At 45.9% G+C, this 18778-nt stretch overlaps 1 protein-coding gene across 1 annotated transcript in view; it reads right to left on the bottom strand.

Annotated features, from left to right (window-relative positions):
* LOC124008850 (short transient receptor potential channel 5-like) overlaps positions 1-18778 on the bottom strand; it is a 98867-nt gene that overhangs the window by 45859 nt on the left and 34230 nt on the right. The gene's annotated exons all lie outside the window — the stretch shown is intronic.

Raw genomic sequence — 18778 nt, 5'->3', positions numbered from 1 at the left:
CATGACTCTGATGGCTGGAGTCTTTGACAAAATTGAGGAGAGACTGATTGCATCACCTCTTCTTTTTATAGGAAACATTAATGTGTTTGAAAATCCCACATTGTTTTTGCTCTGACACACACACTTATAAACGTGTTTATGCAAAGGGTTTTCCTATGGGGACAGCTGAAAAGGGTTTTCCTATGGGGACAGATAAAGGGTTCTCCTATGGGGACAGTTAAAGGGTTCTCCTATGGGGACAGTTAAAGGGTTTTCCTATGGGGACAGTTAAAGGGTTCTCCTATGGGGACAGTTAAAGGGTTCTCCTATGGGGACAGTTAAAGGGTTTTCCTGTGGGGACAGTTAAAGGGTTTTCCTATGGGGACAGTTAAAGGGTTCTCCTATGGGGACAGTTAAAGGGTTTTCCTATGGGGACAGTTAAAGGGTTTTCCTATGGGGACAGTTAAAGGGTTCTCCTATGGGGACAGTTAAAGGGTTCTCCTATGGGGACAGTTAAAGGGTTTTCCGATGGGGACAGTTAAAGGGTTCTCCTATGGGGACAGTTAAAGGGTTCTCCTATGGGGACAGTTAAAGGGTTTTCCTATGGGGACAGTTAAAGGGGTTTCCTATGGGGACAGTTAAAGGGTTCTCCTATGGGGACAGTTAAAGGGTTTTCCTATGGGGACAGTTAAAGGGTTCTCCTATGGGGACAGTTAAAGGGTTCTCCTATGGGGACAGCTGAAAAGGGTTTTCCTATGGGGACAGCTGAAAAGGGTTTTCCTATGGGGACAGTTAAAGTGTTCTCCTATGGGGACAGCTGAAAAGGGTTCTCCTATGGGGACAGCTGAAAAGGGTTCTCCTATGGGGACAGTTAAAGGGTTCTCCTATGGGGACAGTTAAAGGGTTCTCCTATGGGGACAGCTGAAAAGGGTTCTCCTATGGGGACAGTTAAAGGGTTCTCCTATGGGGACAGTTAAAGGGTTCTCCTATGGGGACAGTTAAAGGGTTTTCCTATGGGGACAGTTAAAGGGTTTTCCTATGGGGACAGTTAAAGGGTTCTCCTATGGGGACAGTTAAAGGGTTTTCCTATGGGGACAGTTAAAGGGTTCTCCTATGGGGACAGTTAAAGGGTTCTCCTATGGGGACAGTTAAAGGGTTCTCCTATGGGGACAGCTGAAAAGGGTTTTCCTATGGGGACAGCTGAAAAGGGTTTTCCTATGGGGACAGTTAAAGTGTCCTCCTATGGGGACAGCTGAAAAGGGTTCTCCAATGGGGACAGCTGAAAAGGGTTCTCCTATGGGGACAGTTAAAGGGTTCTCCTATGGGGACAGTTAAAGGGTTCTCCTATGGGGACAGTTAAAGGGTTCTCCTATGGGGACAGATAAAGGGTTCTCCTATGGGGACAGTTAAAGGGTTCTCCTATGGGGACAGTTAAAGAGTTCTCCTATGGGGACAGTTAAAGGGTTCTCCTATGGGGACAGTTAAAGGGTTCTCCTATGGGGCCAGTTAAAGGGTTCTCCTATGGGGACAGCTGAAAAGGGTTTTCCTATGGGGACAGCTGAAAAGGGTTCTCCTATGGAAACAGTTAAAGGGTTCTCCTATGGGGACAGTTAAAGGGTTATCCTATGGGGACAGTTAAAGGGTTCTCCTATGGGGACAGCTGAAAAGGGTTTTCCTATGGGGACAGCTGAAAAGGGTTCTCCTATGGGGACAGTTAAAGGGTTCTCCTATGGGGACAGCTGAAAAGGGTTCTCCTATGGGGACAGTTAAAGGGTTCTCCTATGGGGACAGTTAAAGGGTTCTCCTATGGGGACAGCTGAAAAGGGTTCTCCTATGGGGACAGTTAAAGGGTTCTCCTATGGGGACAGTTAAAGGGTTCCCCTATGGGGACAGCTGAAAAGGGTTCTCCTATGGGGACAGTTAAAGGGTTCTCCTATGGGGACAGCTGAAAAGGGTTCTCCTATGGGGACAGTTAAAGGGTTCTCCTATGGGGACAGTTAAAGGGTTCTCCTATGGGGACAGCTGAAAAGGGTTCTCCTATGGGGACAGTTAAAGGGTTCTCCTATGGGGACAGCTGAAAAGGGTTCTCCTATGGGGACAGTTAAAGGGTTCTCCTATGGGGACAGTTAAAGGGTTCTCCTATGGGGACAGCTGAAAAGGGTTCTCCTATGGGGACAGTTAAAGGGTTCTCCTATGGGGACAGTTAAAGGGTTCCCCTATGGGGACAGTTAAAGGGTTCTCCTATGGGGACAGTTAAAGGGTTCCCCTATGGGGACAGTTAAAGGGTTCTCCTATGGGGACAGTTAAAGGGTTTTCCTATGGGGACAGTTAAAGGGTTCTCCTATGGGGACAGTTAAAGGGTTCTCCTATGGGGACAGTTAAAGGGTTCCCCTATGGGGACAGTTAAAGGGTTCCCCTATGGGGACAGTTAAAGGGTTCTCCTATGGGGACAGTTAAAGGGTTCTCCTATGGGGACAGTTAAAGGGTTCTCCTATGGGGACAGTTAAAGGGTTCTCCTATGGGGACAGTTAAAGGGTTCTCCTATGGGGACAGTTAAAGGGTTCTCCTATGGGGACAGTTAAAGGGTTCTCCTATGGGGACAGTTAAAGGGTTCTCCTATGGGGACAGTTAAAGGGTTCCCCTATGGGGACAGTTAAAGGGTTCCCCTATGGGGACAGTTAAAGGGTTCCCCTATGGGGACAGTTAAAGGGTTCTCCTATGGGGACAGTTAAAGGGTTCTCCTATGGGGACAGTTAAAGGGTTCTCCTATGGGGACAGTTAAAGGGTTCTCCTATGGGGACAGTTAAAGGGTTCTCCTATGGGGACAGTTAAAGGGTTCTCCTATGGGGACAGTTAAAGGGTTTTCCTGTGGGGACAGTTAAAGGGTTTTCCTATGGGGACAGTTAAAGGGTTCTCCTATGGGGACAGTTAAAGGGTTCTCCTATGGGGACAGTTAAAGGGTTCTCCTATGGGGACAGCTGAAAAGGGTTCTCCTATGGGGACAGTTAAAGGGTTCTCCTATGGGGACAGTTAAAGGGTTCTCCTATGGGGACAGTTAAAGGGTTCTCCTATGGGGACAGTTAAAGTGTTCTCCTATGGGGACAGTTAAAGGGTTCTCCTATGGGGACAGCTGAAAAGGGTTCTCCTATGGGGACAGTTAAAGGGTTCTCCTATGGGGACAGTTAAAGTGTTCTCCTATGGGGACAGTTAAAGGGTTCTCCTATGGGGACAAATGGGGACAGTTAAAGGGTTCCCCTATGGGGACAGTTAAAGGGTTCTCCTATGGGGACAGTTAAAGGGTTCTCCTATGGGGACAGTTAAAGGGTTCTCCTATGGGGACAGTTAAAGGGTTCTCCTATGGGGACAGTTAAAGGGTTCTCCTATGGGGACAGTTAAAGGGTTCTCCTATGGGGACAGTTAAAGGGTTCTCCTATGGGGACAGTTAAAGGGTTCTCCTATGGGGACAGTTAAAGGGTTCTCCTATGGGGACAGCTGAAAAGGGTTCTCCTATGGGGACAGTTAAAGGGTTCTCCTATGGGGACAGTTAAAGGGTTCTCCTATGGGGACAGTTAAAGGGTTCTCCTATGGGGACAGTTAAAGGGTTCTCCTATGGGGACAGTTAAAGGGTTCTCCTATGGGGACAGTTAAAGGGTTCTCCTATGGGGACAGTTAAAGGGTTCTCCTATGGGGACAGTTAAAGGGTTCTCCTATGGGGACAGGGTTCTCCTATGGGGACAGTTAAAGGGTTCTCCTATAAAGGGTTCTCCTATGGGGACAGTTAAAGGGTTCTCCTATGGGGACAGCTGAAAAGGGTTCTCCTATGGGGACAGTTAAAGGGTTCTCCTATGGGGACAGTTAAAGGGTTCTCCTATGGGGACAGTTAAAGGGTTCTCCTATGGGGACAGTTAAAGTGTTCTCCTATGGGGACAGTTAAAGGGTTCTCCTATGGGGACAGCTGAAAAGGGTTCTCCTATGGGGACAGTTAAAGGGTTCTCCTATGGGGACAGTTAAAGTGTTCTCCTATGGGGACAGTTAAAGGGTTCTCCTATGGGGACAGTTAAAGGGTTCCCCTATGGGGACAGTTAAAGGGTTCTCCTATGGGGACAGTTAAAGGGTTCTCCTATGGGGACAGTTAAAGGGTTCTCCTATGGGGACAGTTAAAGGGTTCTCCTATGGGGACAGTTAAAGGGTTCTCCTATGGGGACAGTTAAAGGGTTCTCCTATGGGGACAGTTAAAGGGTTCTCCTATGGGGACAGTTAAAGAGTTCTCCTATGGGGACAGATAAAGGGTTCTCCTATGGGGACAGTTAAAGGGTTCTCCTATGGGGACAGTTAAAGAGTTCTCCTATGGGGACAGTTAAAGAGTTCTCCTATGGGGACAGATAAAGGGTTCTCCTATGGGGACAGTTAAAGGGTTCTCCTATGGGGACAGTTAAAGGGTTCTCCTATGGGGACAGTTAAAGGGTTCCCCTATGGGGACAGTTAAAGGGTTCTCCTATGGGGACAGCTGAAAAGGGTTCTCCTATGGGGACAGTTAAAGGGTTTTCCTATGGGGACAGTTAAAGGGTTCTCCTATGGGGACAGTTAAAGGGTTCTCCTATGGGGACAGTTAAAGGGTTCTCCTATGGGGACAGTTAAAGGGTTCTCCTATGGGGACAGTTAAAGGGTTCTCCTATGGGGACAGTTAAAGGGTTCTCCTATGGGGACAGTTAAAGGGTTCTCCTATGGGGACAGTTAAAGGGTTCCCCTATGGGGACAGTTAAAGGGTTCTCCTATGGGGACAGTTAAAGGGTTCTCCTATGGGGACAGTTAAAGGGTTCTCCTATGGGGACAGTTAAAGGGTTCTCCTATGGGGACAGCTGAAAAGGGTTCTCCTATGGGGACAGTTAAAGGGTTCTCCTATGGGGACAGTTAAAGGGTTCTCCTATGGGGACAGTTAAAGGGTTCTCCTATGGGGACAGTTAAAGGGTTCTCCTATGGGGACAGTTAAAGGGTTCCCCTATGGGGACAGTTAAAGGGTTCTCCTATGGGGACAGTTAAAGGGTTCTCCTATGGGGACAGTTAAAGGGTTCTCCTATGGGGACAGTTAAAGGGTTCTCCTATGGGGACAGTTAAAGGGTTCTCCTATGGGGACAGTTAAAGGGTTCTCCTATGGGGACAGTTAAAGGGTTCTCCTATGGGGACAGCTGAAAAGGGTTCTCCTATGGGGACAGTTAAAGGGTTCTCCTATGGGGACAGTTAAAGGGTTCTCCTATGGGGACAGTTAAAGGGTTCTCCTATGGGGACAGTTAAAGGGTTCTCCTATGGGGACAGTTAAAGGGTTCTCCTATGGGGACAGTTAAAGGGTTCTCCTATGGGGACAGTTAAAGGGTTCTCCTATGGGGACAGCTGAAAAGGGTTCTCCTATGGGGACAGCTGAAAAGGGTTCTCCTATGGGGACAGTTAAAGGGTTCTCCTATGGGGACAGTTAAAGGGTTCTCCTATGGGGACAGTTAAAGGGTTCCCTATGGGGACAGTTAAAGGGTTCTCCTATGGGGACAGTTAAAGGGTTCTCCTATGGGGACAGTTAAAGGGTTCTCCTATGGGGACAGTTAAAGGGTTCTCCTATGGGGACAGTTAAAGGGTTCTCCTATGGGGACAGTTAAAGGGTTCTCCTATGGGGACAGTTAAAGGGTTCTCCTATGGGGACAGTTAAAGGGTTCTCCTATGGGGACAGTTAAAGGGTTCCCCTATGGGGACAGTTAAAGGGTTCTCCTATGGGGACAGTTAAATGGGGGTTCTCCTATGGGGACAGTTAAAGGGTTCTCCTATGGGGACAGTTAAAGGGTTCTCCTATGGGGACAGTTAAAGGGTTCTCCTATGGGGACAGTTAAAGGGTTCTCCTATGGGGACAGTTAAAGGGTTCCCCTATGGGGACAGCTGAAAAGGGTTCTCCTATGGGGACAGTTAAAGGGTTCTCCTATGGGGACAGTTAAAGGGTTCTCCTATGGGGACAGTTAAAGGGTTCTCCTATGGGGACAGTTAAAGGGTTCCCCTATGGGGACAGCTGAAAAGGGTTCTCCTATGGGGACAGTTAAAGGGTTCTCCTATGGGGACAGTTAAAGGGTTCTCCTATGGGGACAGTTAAAGGGTTCTCCTATGGGGACAGATAAAGGGTTCTCCTATGGGGACAGTTAAAGGGTTCTCCTATGGGGACAGTTAAAGGGTTCCCCTATGGGGACAGTTAAAGGGTTCCCCTATGGGGACAGATAAAGGGTTCTCCTATGGGGACAGTTAAAGGGTTCTCCTATGGGGACAGATAAAGGGTTCTCCTATGGGGACAGTTAAAGGGTTCTCCTATGGGGACAGTTAAAGGGTTCTCCTATGGGGACAGTTAAAGGGTTCTCCTATGGGGACAGTTAAAGGGTTCTCCTATGGGGACAGTTAAAGGGTTCTCCTATGGGGACAGTTAAAGGGTTCTCCTATGGGGACAGTTAAAGGGTTCTCCTATGGGGACAGTTAAAGGGTTCTCCTATGGGGACAGTTAAAGGGTTTATGGGGACAGTTAAAGGGTTCCCTATGGGGACAGTTAAAGGGTTCTCCTATGGGGACAGTTAAAGGGTTCTCCTATGGGGACAGTTAAAGGGTTCTCCTATGGGGACAGTTAAAGGGTTCTCCTATGGGGACAGTTAAAGGGTTCTCCTATGGGGACAGTTAAAGGGTTCTCCTATGGGGACAGTTAAAGGGTTCTCCTATGGGGACAGTTAAAGGGTCTCCTATGGGGACAGTTAAAGGGTTCTCCTATGGGGACAGTTAAAGGGTTCTCCTATGGGGACAGTTAAAGGGTTCTCCTATGGGGACAGTTAAAGGGTTCTCCTATGGGGACAGTTAAAGGGTTCTCCTATGGGGACAGTTAAAGGGTTCTCCTATGGGGACAGTTAAAGGGTTCTCCTATGGGGACAGTTAAAGGGTTCTCCTATGGGGACAGTTAAAGGGTTCTCCTATGGGGACAGTTAAAGGGTTCTCCTATGGGGACAGTTAAAGGGTTCTCCTATGGGGACAGTTAAAGGGTTCTCCTATGGGGACAGTTAAAGGGTTCTCCTATGGGGACAGTTAAAGGGTTCTCCTATGGGGACAGTTAAAGGGTTCTCCTATGGGGACAGTTAAAGGGTTCTCCTATGGGGACAGTTCCTATGGGGACAAAGGGTTCTCCTATGGGGACAGTTAAAGGGTTCTCCTATGGGGACAGTTAAAGGGTTCTCCTATGGGGACAGTTAAAGGGTTCTCCTATGGGGACAGTTAAAGGGTTCTCCTATGGGGACAGTTAAAGGGTTCTCCTATGGGGACAGTTAAAGGGTTCTCCTATGGGGACAGTTAAAGGGTTCTCCTATGGGGACAGTTAAAGGGTTCTCCTATGGGGACAGTTAAAGGGTTCTCCTATGGGGACAGTTAAAGGGTTCTCCTATGGGGACAGTTAAAGGGTTCTCCTATGGGGACAGTTAAAGGGTTCTCCTATGGGGACAGTTAAAGGGTTCTCCTATGGGGACAGTTAAAATGGGGGTTCTCCTATGGGGACAGTTAAAGGGTTCTCCTATGGGGACAGTTAAAGGGTTCTCCTATGGGGACAGTTAAATGGGGGGTTCTCCTATGGGGACAGTTAAAGGGTTCTCCTATGGGGACAGTTAAAGGGTTCTCCTATGGGGACAGTTAAAGGGTTCTCCTATGGGGACAGTTAAAGGGTTCCCTATGGGGACAGTTAAAGGGTTCTCCTATGGGGACAGTTGTTTTAGGTTCTTGATAGCACCTTTCCCTCTAAAAGTGTGTATTTTTAATTAACCTTTATTTAACCAGGCAAATCAGTTAAGAACAAATTCTTATTTTCAATGACGGCCTGGGAACAGTGGATCTAACTGCCTGTTCAGGGGCAGAACAACAGATTTGTACCTTGTCAGCTCGGGGATTCGAACTTGCAACCTTTCAGTTCCTAGTCCAACGCTCTAACCACTAGGCTACCCTGCCTTGAATTGTAAGCCTTGACAGTGTCGCGGACATTTCCTGTGTTACCAAATCATGAGATATATATATATATATATATAATAAATATATCTTTGTCTTGTCTGTTGTGGTGGCAGATTCAGAATCCTTTAGGTAACATTGATAAATAAGATGTTTCGTAAATTTTTATAAGCATGCTTTATGTGGGTAAAGTTACTTGAGCCCAGAGAGCAGAGAGGTCGGGTTAGTCTTATCTGTGAATGTGTCTGTAAACTATTCCTAAACCATGTGAAGGGATGGTGTGATTAATGGGGAACCAGTTAGGTGGCTCCACAATGTCTGTGTGCCAGTCGCTCCTCTCCGTGAGCTTGTATTTTTGATGGAAGTATCTAGAATTGACAATTTATATATATGCCATTGGATGAGGTAATGTTTTGGTCCTAAGTGGTACCAAGAACGAGAAGTAGAACCTCGTCTAAGAGGGCAAACTGAATGATAATTTATAGGTAATGCTGTCTGGCTACAGGATGCTCCTTTTTCAAGTAAATTTTCCTTTGTGTAATGTTCCTAAGTTCTGTTATTCGTCATGTGAGTTGAGATGGGTGTGTCATGGCTATAAATGATACTAAGAACTGTTTTGTAAGCACTCTCCGAAAATAAATGTATAGACACTGAATTGATCTGAGAGTCACAGGGCTATGGTGAAGCTCATATAATTAAAGATGGACTTTATGATAACTAACTCTGACTTGTGTGTGGTTTGCTCTCTCGTGATTTGGTAACACAGGAAATTTCCGCGACACTGTCAAGGCTTACAATTCATTCCCAAACAAGAAAGTGTACGACAACATTATTATGTCACTGTAGATGAGATAATACGAACAACACTGCCATGAACACCAGAGGTTTTAACCCCCCCCCCATATATTACACCTATAGGCCTTTACCAGAGATGTTATTCAGTACTCATGTACTACAGACTGATACGATGTTTTCTACACTTCCTAAAAGATAACTCGCAGCTGTGGAAAAAGTGATGACATTGTCACACACAGAAACACACACACACAGATGGAGAGATATGGTAAAAGGAGATTAATTAATCAAATGAAATGATAGAGGAGACGTAGTGAAAGACTACTAGGTGACACTCTCTTAAAAGGTCTCTCTCTCTCTCTCTCTCTCTCTCTCTCTCTCTCTCTCTCTCTCTCTCTCTCTCTCTCTCTCTCTCTCTCTCTGTCTCTCTGTCTCTCTGTCGCTCTCTCTCGCTCTCTCTCTCTCTCTCTCTGACCGGTGACTGAACTATGGCCGGGGCTGTTGCTAGGTAGCAGTATGCTAATTAGCAGTTGATCTCTGGGTTGTGATAAAGTGTCACAGCCTGCTCCTCCTTAAACCCTTTAACTGTCCCCATAGGAGAACCCTTTAACTGTCCCCATAGGAGAACCCTTTAACTGTCCCCATAGGAGAACCCTTTAACTGTCCCCATAGGAGAACCCTTTAGGGTTTTTTTTTTTCTCTCTCTCTCTCTCTCTCTCTCTCTCTCTCTCTCTCCTTCAAAAGGGGAACTCCCTCCTTGAAACGTATCTGGTTATAAACAACATATGTGATATCAATATGAGTCAGAAACATTCACTCTAGTCTCAAATTGACTACAAAGTGTGACACAGGATAATTATAAAAGTCAGTCTCGTATATAAAACGAGATTTAGGAGTGAGTGTATCACGACGGGTAGCGATTGGTTGGATTACTTACATGGCCACTTTTGCCCGGAGACAACAAGCTGGTCGGTTCCCAGCATGCCATGTGCTGTGGACACGTTGTCAAGACCGCAACGCATTTTTGTACCTTTGATGAAAATTACAGGCCTCTCTCATCTTTTTAAGTGGGAGAACTTGCACAATTGGTGGCTGACTAAATACTTTTTTTTGCCCCACTGTACATATTCTTCATCCCTTTACACTTGTGTGTATAAGGTAGTTGTTGTTACGTTGGTTATTACTGCATTGTCGGAACTAGAAGCACAAACATTTCGCTACACTCGTATTAACATCTGCTGACCATGTGTATGTGACAAATACAATTTGATTTGATTTGATTTGTTTGATAAGATGTCATTTTAACTGGCTTGCTATTGATAATGTTTCACCTCAAACTGGCTAACTAATAAGATATCTATGCTAGCTAACGTTAGCTAGCTGTCATAATGGAGTGTCATGATGGAGTGTCATAATGGAGTATCATAATGGAGTGTCATGATGGAGTGTCATAATGGAGTGTCATAATGGAGTATCATAATGGAGTGTCATAATGGAGTGTCATAATGGAGTGTCATGATGGAGTGTCATGATGGAGTGTCATGATGGAGTGTCATAATGGAGTGTCATAATGGAGTATCATAATGGAGTGTCATAATGGAGTGTCTATAATGGAGTGTCATAATGGAGTGTCATGATGGAGTGTCATGATGGAGTGTCATGATGGAGTGTCTATAATGGAGTGTCATAATGGAGTGTCATAATGGAGTGTCATGATGGAGTGTCATAATGGAGTGTCATAATGGAGTGTCATAATGGAGTGTCATGATGGAGTGTCATGATGGAGTGTCATAATGGAGTGTCATAATGCAGTGTCATAATGGAGTGTCATAATGGAGTGTCATAATGGAGTGTCATGATGGAGTGTCATAATGGAGTGTCATAATGAAGTGTCATGATGGAGTGTCATAATGGAGTGTCATAATGAAGTGTCATGATGGAGTGTCATAATGGAGTGTCATGATGGAGTGTCATGATGGAGTGTCATAATGGAGTAGCATAATGGAGTGTCATAATGGAGTGTCTGTAATGGAGTGTCATGCACTAGCCCTCCTGCCGTCTGACTGCATCTATACATAACCTGTCATAGGTGGAAGGGACTTCATCAGATGTGCATGTCAAAGTGTGGTTAGACAGACAAACCTTAGAATTGACCATAGAAATACAATAGAATGCTGGGGCGCAACTTTGTTTTTAGAAGTAGGGGGAGGGGACATAACCTGGGCATTTAAAGCCCATTTCCCTCAAACTAAAGCACATCTTGTTCAACCAAGAGTAGTGTTTTCTTTTGACCAATTGTCAATTGGTCGACATTTTAAACTTGTATTTTTCCATATTTAGACATTCCCTATGTGTTTTAATAAAAACACCTATATGTACGGAATGCGTCTGATGCTTTAAAAATGACTCAAAAGGGAGCCAGAGATCAAGATAGCCTAACCAGTAGGACAAAAAACTCTTCCCGACCCTCCTTCTCCCTGAAGTTGCCGGTAATAGGCTACTGGCTATGCCAGCGGTCTGCGACCTGGCTACCCCAGTGGTCTACAACCTGTCTACCCCAGCAGTCTGCAACCTGTCTACCCCAGCGGTCTGCGACCTGGCTACCCCAGTGGTCTACAACCTGGCTACCCCTGTGGTCTACAACCTGGCTACCCCTGCAACCTGTCTACAACCTGTCTACCCCAGCAGTCTACAACCTGTCTACCCCAGCAGTCTACAACCTGTCTACGCCAGCGGTCTACAACCTGTCTACCCCAGCAGTCTACAACCTGGCTACCCCAGTGGTCTACAACCTGTCTACCCCTGCAACCTGTCTACAACCTGGCTACCCCAGTGGTCTACAACCTGTCTACCCCAGCAGTCTGCAACCTGTCTACCCCAGTGGTCTGCAACCTGTCTACCCCAGCAGTCTGCAACCTGTCTACCCCAGCGGTCTGCAACCTGTCTACCCCAGGGGCCTGCAACCTGTCTACCCCAGCAGTCTGCAACCTGTCTACCCCAGCGGTCTGCAACCTGTCTACCCCAGCAGTCTACAACCTGTCTACGCCAGCGGTCTACAACCTGTCTACCCCAGCAGTCTACAACCTGGCTACCCCAGTGGTCTACAACCTGTCTACCCCTGCAACCTGTCTACAACCTGGCTACCCCAGTGGTCTACAACCTGTCTACCCCAGCAGTCTGCAACCTGTCTACCCCAGTGGTCTGCAACCTGTCTACCCCAGCAGTCTGCAACCTGTCTACCCCAGCGGTCTGCAACCTGTCTACCCCAGGGGTCTGCAACCTGTCTACCCCAGCAGTCTGCAACCTGTCTACCCCAGCGGTCTGCAACCTGTCTACCCCAGCAGTCTGCAACCTGTCTACCCCAGCAGTCTGCAACCTGTCTACCCCAGCAGTCTGCAACCTGTCTACCCCAGCAGTCTGCAACCTGTCTACCCCAGCAGTCTGCAACCTGTCTACCCCAGCAGTCTGCAACCTGTCTACCCCAGCGGTCTGCAACCTGTCTACCCCAGCAGTCTGCAACCTGTCTACCCCAGCAGTCTGCAACCTGTCTACCCCAGCAGTCTGCAACCTGTCTACCCCAGCGGTCTGCAACCTGTCTACCCCAGCAGTCTGCAACCTGTCTACCCCAGCGGTCTGCAACCTGTCTACCCCAGCAGTCTGCAACCTGTCTACGCCAGCGGTCTGCAACCTGTCTACGCCAGCAGTCTGCAACCTGTCTACCCCAGCAGTCTGCAACCTGTCTACCCCAGCAGTCTGCAACCTGTCTACCCCAGCAGTCTGCAACCTGTCTACCCCAGCAGTCTGCAACCTGTCTACCCCAGCAGTCTGCAACCTGTCTACCCCAGCGGTCTGCAACCTATCTACCCCAGCAGTCTGCAACCTGGCTACCCCAGTGGTTTGCAACCTGTCATCCCCAATTGAGCACATTTATAGGCCTACATTTATGTTATATACATAATCAGCTAACGTTGGGTGATTAGGCCTGGCTCGCACTTGCAGGTCAGGGCTCTGTGCAGGCCAGTCAAGTTCTTCCACACCGATCTCAAAAAAAAAAACTTTTCTGCATGGACCTCGCCTTTGTGCAGAGGGGCATTGTCATGCTGAAACAGGAAAGGGCCTCCCCCAAACTGTTGCCACAAAGTTGGAAGCACAGAATCATCTAGAATGTCTTTGTATGCTGTAGCGTCAGCTAGCTATTTAATTGTCTTCAGACAGAACTTCAGTCAAGAGGTGGTAAAACATTAGCTAACGTAACATATAATAATATAATAATATGTATATATATATATATATACATATTAGTTACACTACTAGCTCAGCACTGGGAATAAAAACTTTAAAAAATTGTTTAACCTGTTGATCCTACCCCCTACTTTTTCGAACATTCTGTTAAAAATCACGCAACATTTCAGCGCCCTGCTACTCATGCCAGGAATATAGTATATGCATATGATTAGTATGTGTGGATAGAAAACACTCAGACGTTTCTAAAACTGGTTAAATCACGGCTGTGACTGTAACAGAACGTGCGTTTCATTGAAAAGCGCAGGAAAATCTGATCACTGAAAACTGGAAAATTTATCAATGCGCCACTTGTATGTATTGTTGAATGGAAACCACATTACCTGGAGCCGAGATTGCAATTCCTACAGCTTCCACACGATATCAACAGTCTTGTCATTTGCCTAGGATTTGTTTCTTGGTCAAACGAGACAGCAAGAGACAGCCCATTTCTTCCAGTCTCCGACCGGATATTTTGGTTGAGGTTTATCCGGACATTATTTCAAGACGGAGAGCTATAGAATATACATCGCCTCGTGATCAATTTGATCGATTATTAATGTTTAGTAATTCCTAAAGTTGCATTACAAATGTATTTCGAAGTGTTTTGTGAAAGTTTATCGTCGACTTTTTTAATTAAAAAAAATGAAGTTGCGTTATAAAACGCTGTTTTTTCCTTGATCACACAGTCTTCATAGATCGATATCTAGGCTATATATGGACCGATTTAATCGAAAAAAAAGACCCAATAGTGATTATGGGACATCTAGGAGTGCCAGCAAAGAAGATCGTCAAAGGTAATGAATGTTTTATATTTTATTTCTGCATTTTGTGTAGTGCCGACTATGCTAATTATTTTGTTTACGTCCCCTGCGGGTCTTTAGGGGTGTTGCATGCTATCAGATAATAGCTTCTCATGCTTTCGCCGAAAAGCATTTTAAAAATCTGACTTGTTGGCTGGATTCACAACGAGTGTAGCTTTAATTCATTAATGAGTGCTATTAGCATTTAGCATAGCGCATTTGCATTTCCAGATGTCTAGATGGGACGCCTGCGTGTTGGGTCGACCTAAGAGGTTAAAGTAAAATAGCTGCCAGCTACAAAAGTCAAATAAAGACTAGCTAGTTTCTGTTCTGCTTGCTTTTAGAACAAGAGAAAAAGTAAGAATAATAATAGCTTTGCCCGCTCAACATGTCTCTAAACAACGTGATAAATCTTTTAAGTTGCTAGTCACTTTTACATCCTTAGACACTGATTCACTGATCTATGGTCAGTTTTACATTTCCTACCCTATTGGATGAGAAAATGATTTGAGAGAGAATTGCTGAAGGGCAGGGAAGATAGGCAGGGATTTTATGTCCTAGCTTCAGGGGGAAGCTGGTTCCACCACTGGGGTACCAGGACAGAGGAGAGCTTGTGGTGGGAGGGCCGAGAGTCTGGAGGTGGGAGAACAGAGTGCTCACGTTGGGGTGTAGGGTTTGAGCATAGCCTGAAGGTAGGGAGGGGCAGTTCTTTTTGCTGCTACGTAGGTACAGCAAGTTGCAGTAGTCCAGACGGGAGAGGACAAGTTCCTGAATTAGGACCTGCAGTGCTTCCTGTGTGGGGTAGTGTCGTACTTCCTGTGTGAGGTAGTGTCGTACTTCCTGTGTGAGGTAGTGTCGTACTTCCTGTGTGGGGTAGTGTCGTACTTCCTGTGTGGGGTAGTGTCGTACTTCCTGTGTGAGGTAGTGTCGTACTTCCTGTGTGGGGTAGTGTTGTACTTCCTGTGTGAGGTAGTGTCGTACTTCCTGTGTGGGGTAGTGTCGTACTTCCTGTGTGAGGTAGTGTTGTACTGCCTGTGTGGGCTAGTGTCGTACTTCCTGTGTGGGGTAGTATTGTAGAGCATGAACCTGCAGGAGTGGGTCACTGCTTTGATGTTTGCAGAGAACAACAGGGTGTTGTTGTCCAGGGTCACGACAAGGTTCTTTGCACTCTGGGAGGGCGACACTGTGGAGTTGTCAACCTCTCTCTCTTTTCAGAATCCCTCCTCTCACTCTTTCCATCTCTCACTTTCTACAGTAATGCATTCTTTCTGAATGAAATACCTTCATTTTGTAACCCAAAGCTAATGCTACGCTAACTCAATACATTTACATTTTGGTGATTAGCATGATGAAGTTGCCAGTTAGACACTAATCCACTCAGTTTTACATTTCCATCCGTATTAGATAAGACTAGGATTTGAAAGAGATTTGCTAATCCTAGATCTGTGCTTAGGAGGCAAACATTTAACCTCTCTGCTCTGACCACTAATTTTTTTATTTTATTTTACCTTTATTTAACCAGGCAAGTCAGTTAAGAACACATTCTTATTTTCAAATACGGCCTGGGAACAGTGGGTTAACTGCCTGTTCAGGGGCAGAACGACAGATTTGTACCTTGTCAACTCGGGGGTTTGAACTCACAACCTTCCGGTTACTAGTCCAACGTTCTAACCACTAGGCTACGCTGCCGCCCCGCAACTACTGTGTGTGAAAGCGTGTGTGTCCATATCTACACTAGCATACTACTTAGAGTGAAGTGATGTATATGGCCACGTGCTCACACCCACAAACACTGATAGTTTGATGGCGCCGACAGAGATGGTCGCCTCGCTTCAGGTCCTTAGTAAACTATTATTTGTTTTTTTGACTATTATTTCTTACATTGTTAGCCCAGAAATGTGTTATTCCAATACAGCAGAGAAGAACTATATAAGAACCAGGAATACGTCTTTCCCGAAGCGTATCCTTTGTTCGGACCTCTACCCTGGACGTGGGATCTAATCCTAGAGGCCCGACCCAAAACAACGTGGTCACCGCAGGAGAGACAGACAGAGCAGCCTACTGGTCAGACTCAGAAGGACTGAGCACTCCATCCACCATTTCCTAGCATATTAGTCACCAATGTCCAATCTCTAGACAACAAGGTGGACGAAATTAGGGCACGAGAGAGACATCAGCGATTGTAACTTTCTCTGTTTCACAGAAACATGGCTCACTTCGGGATATGTTGTCAGAGTCGGTACAGCCACCTGGTTTCTTCATGCATCGCGCCGACAGAAACAAACATCTCTCTAGCAAGAAGGAGGGCGGGGGTGTATGCCTTATGATTAACGACTCATGGTGTAATCATAACAACATACAGGAACTCAAGTCCTTTTGTTCACCTGACCTAGAATTCCTTACAATCAAATGCCGGCCGCAGAGAATTTTCTTCAATTATAGTCACAGCCGTGTATATCTCCCCTAAGCAGATCCCTCGTCGGCCTTGAAAGAACTTCACTGTACTCTATGTAAACTGGAAACCATATATCCTGATGCTGCATTTATTGTAGCTGGGGATTTTAACAAAGCAAGTGGGATGCAACCGTCCCCTATACCATAAGAAGTTAACAAAGCTAATCTAAGAACAATACTTCCTCAATTCTATCAGCATATTGAATGCGACACGAGCTGTTAGCATTCTGGATCATTGTTACTCTAACTTCCGCGATGCATACAAAGCCCTCCCTCTTCAGCAAATCTGACCACGACTCCATGTTGTTGCTCCCAGCCTCTAAACAGAAACTAAAACAGGAAACGCCAGTGCTCAGGTCTATACAACGCTGGTCTGACCAATCGGATTCCACACTTCAAGATTGCTTCGATCACGTGGACTGGGATATGTTCCGGATAGCCTCAGACAATAACATTGATGTAAAATGCTGACTCGGTGAGCGAGTTTATTAGCAAGTGCATCAGAGATGTCGTACCCACTGTGACTATTAAATCCTTCACTAACCAGAAACCGTGGATTGATGGCAGCAGTTGGGCAAAACTAAAAGCACGAACCACCTCTTTTAATCATGGCAAGGTGACCGGAAACATGACCGAATACAAGCAATGTAGTTTTTCCCGCCGTAAGGGAATCAAACAAGCAAAGTGTCAATATAGACACAAAGTAGAGTCGCAATTCAACGGCTCAAACATGAGACGTATGTGGCAGGGTCTACAGTCAATCACGGATTACAAAAAGCTAACCAGCTCCGCCGCGGTCACCAACATCTTGCTCCCAGACAAATTAAACAACTTCTTTGCTCGCTTTGAGGACAATACAGTGCCACTGACACACTCCACTACCAAAGCATGTCGGCTTCCCTTCTCCGTGGCCAACATGTGGCCAACCGTGGGAGGCTGAATAAAACCCTCAAACTTCTACAGATGCACAATCAAGAGCATCCTGTCGGGCTGTATCATCGCCTGGTATGGCAACTGCTCTGCCACAACCGTAAGGCTCTCCAGAGGGTAGTGAGGACTGCACAACACATCACCGGGGGCAAACTACCTGCCCTCCAGGACACCTACACCACCTGATGTCACAGGAAGGCCATAAAGATCATCAAGGACAACAACCACCCGAGCCACTGCCTGTTCACCCCGCTATCATCCAGAAGGCGAGGTCAGTACAGGTGCATCAAAGCAGGGACCGAGAGACTGAAAAACAGCTTCTATCTCAAGGCCATCAGACTGTTAAACAGGCATCACTAACAGAGAGGCTGCTGCCAACATACTGACTCAAATCTCTGGCCACTTTAATAAATGGACTTCACTAGTCACTTTAAATAACGGCACTTTATATAATGCTTACATATCCTACATTACTCAACTCATATGTATATACTGTACTCTATACCATCTACTGCATCTTGCAGATGCCGCACGGCCATCACTCATTATATATTTATAGGTACATATTCTTATTCATTCCTTTACACTTGTGTGTATTGTTTTTGGGGAATTTGTTTGTTTGATTAGATATTACTGTATGGTCAGAACTAGAAGCACACACACACACACACACACTGTACACACTGTACACACACATCCACACACGTGTGTGTGTATGTCTGTGTGTCTCTCTGTGCATGTGTGTGTGTGTGTGTGTGTGTGTGTGTGTGTGTGTGTGTGTGTGTGTGTGTGTGTGTGTGTGTGTGTGTGTGTGTGTGTGTGTGTGTGTGTGTGTGTGTGTGTGTGTGTGTGTGTGTGTGTGTGTGTGTGTGTGTGTGTGTGTGTGTGTGTGTGTGCCCCTGGCTAGTTTCCAACTTATTTCCTTGGCAGAGCAGAGCGAAGAGAGCTAGAGAGAAAAAATAGATAAAGCTGATGTCGGAAGTTTACAAACACTTAGGTTGGAGTCATTAAAACTTGTTGTTTCAACCACTCCACACATCTCTTGTTAACAAACTATAGTTTTGGCAAGTCGGTTAGGACATCTACTTTGTGCATGACACAAGTAATTTTTCCAACAATTGTTTACAGACAGATTATTTAATTTAAATACACTAAATTGACTGTGCCTTTAAACAGCTTGGAAAATTCCAGAAAATGATGTCATGGCTTTATACTATTCATTTGAGTCAATTGGAGGTGTACCTGTGGATGTATTTCAAGGCCTACCTTCAAACTCCTCTGCTTGATATCATGGGAAAATCAAAATATATCAGCCAAGACCTCAGAAATATTTGTAGACCTCCACAAGGCTGGTTCATCCTTGGGAGCAATTTCCAAACACCTGAAGGTACCGTGTTCATCTGTACAAACAATAATACACAAGTATAAACACCATGGGACCACGCAGCCGTCATAACGCTCAGGAAGGAGACACGTTTTGTCTCCTAGAGATGAACGTACTTTGGTGTGAAAAGTGCAAATCAATCTCAGAAAAACAGCAA

Source organism: Oncorhynchus gorbuscha, linkage group LG21 (assembly GCF_021184085.1).
Source record: "Oncorhynchus gorbuscha isolate QuinsamMale2020 ecotype Even-year linkage group LG21, OgorEven_v1.0, whole genome shotgun sequence".
In the NCBI taxonomy this organism is placed as follows: domain Eukaryota; kingdom Metazoa; phylum Chordata; class Actinopteri; order Salmoniformes; family Salmonidae; genus Oncorhynchus; species Oncorhynchus gorbuscha.
The sequence above is the reverse complement of the archived record's forward strand: the minus strand, read 5'-3'. Positions and strand labels throughout refer to the sequence as shown.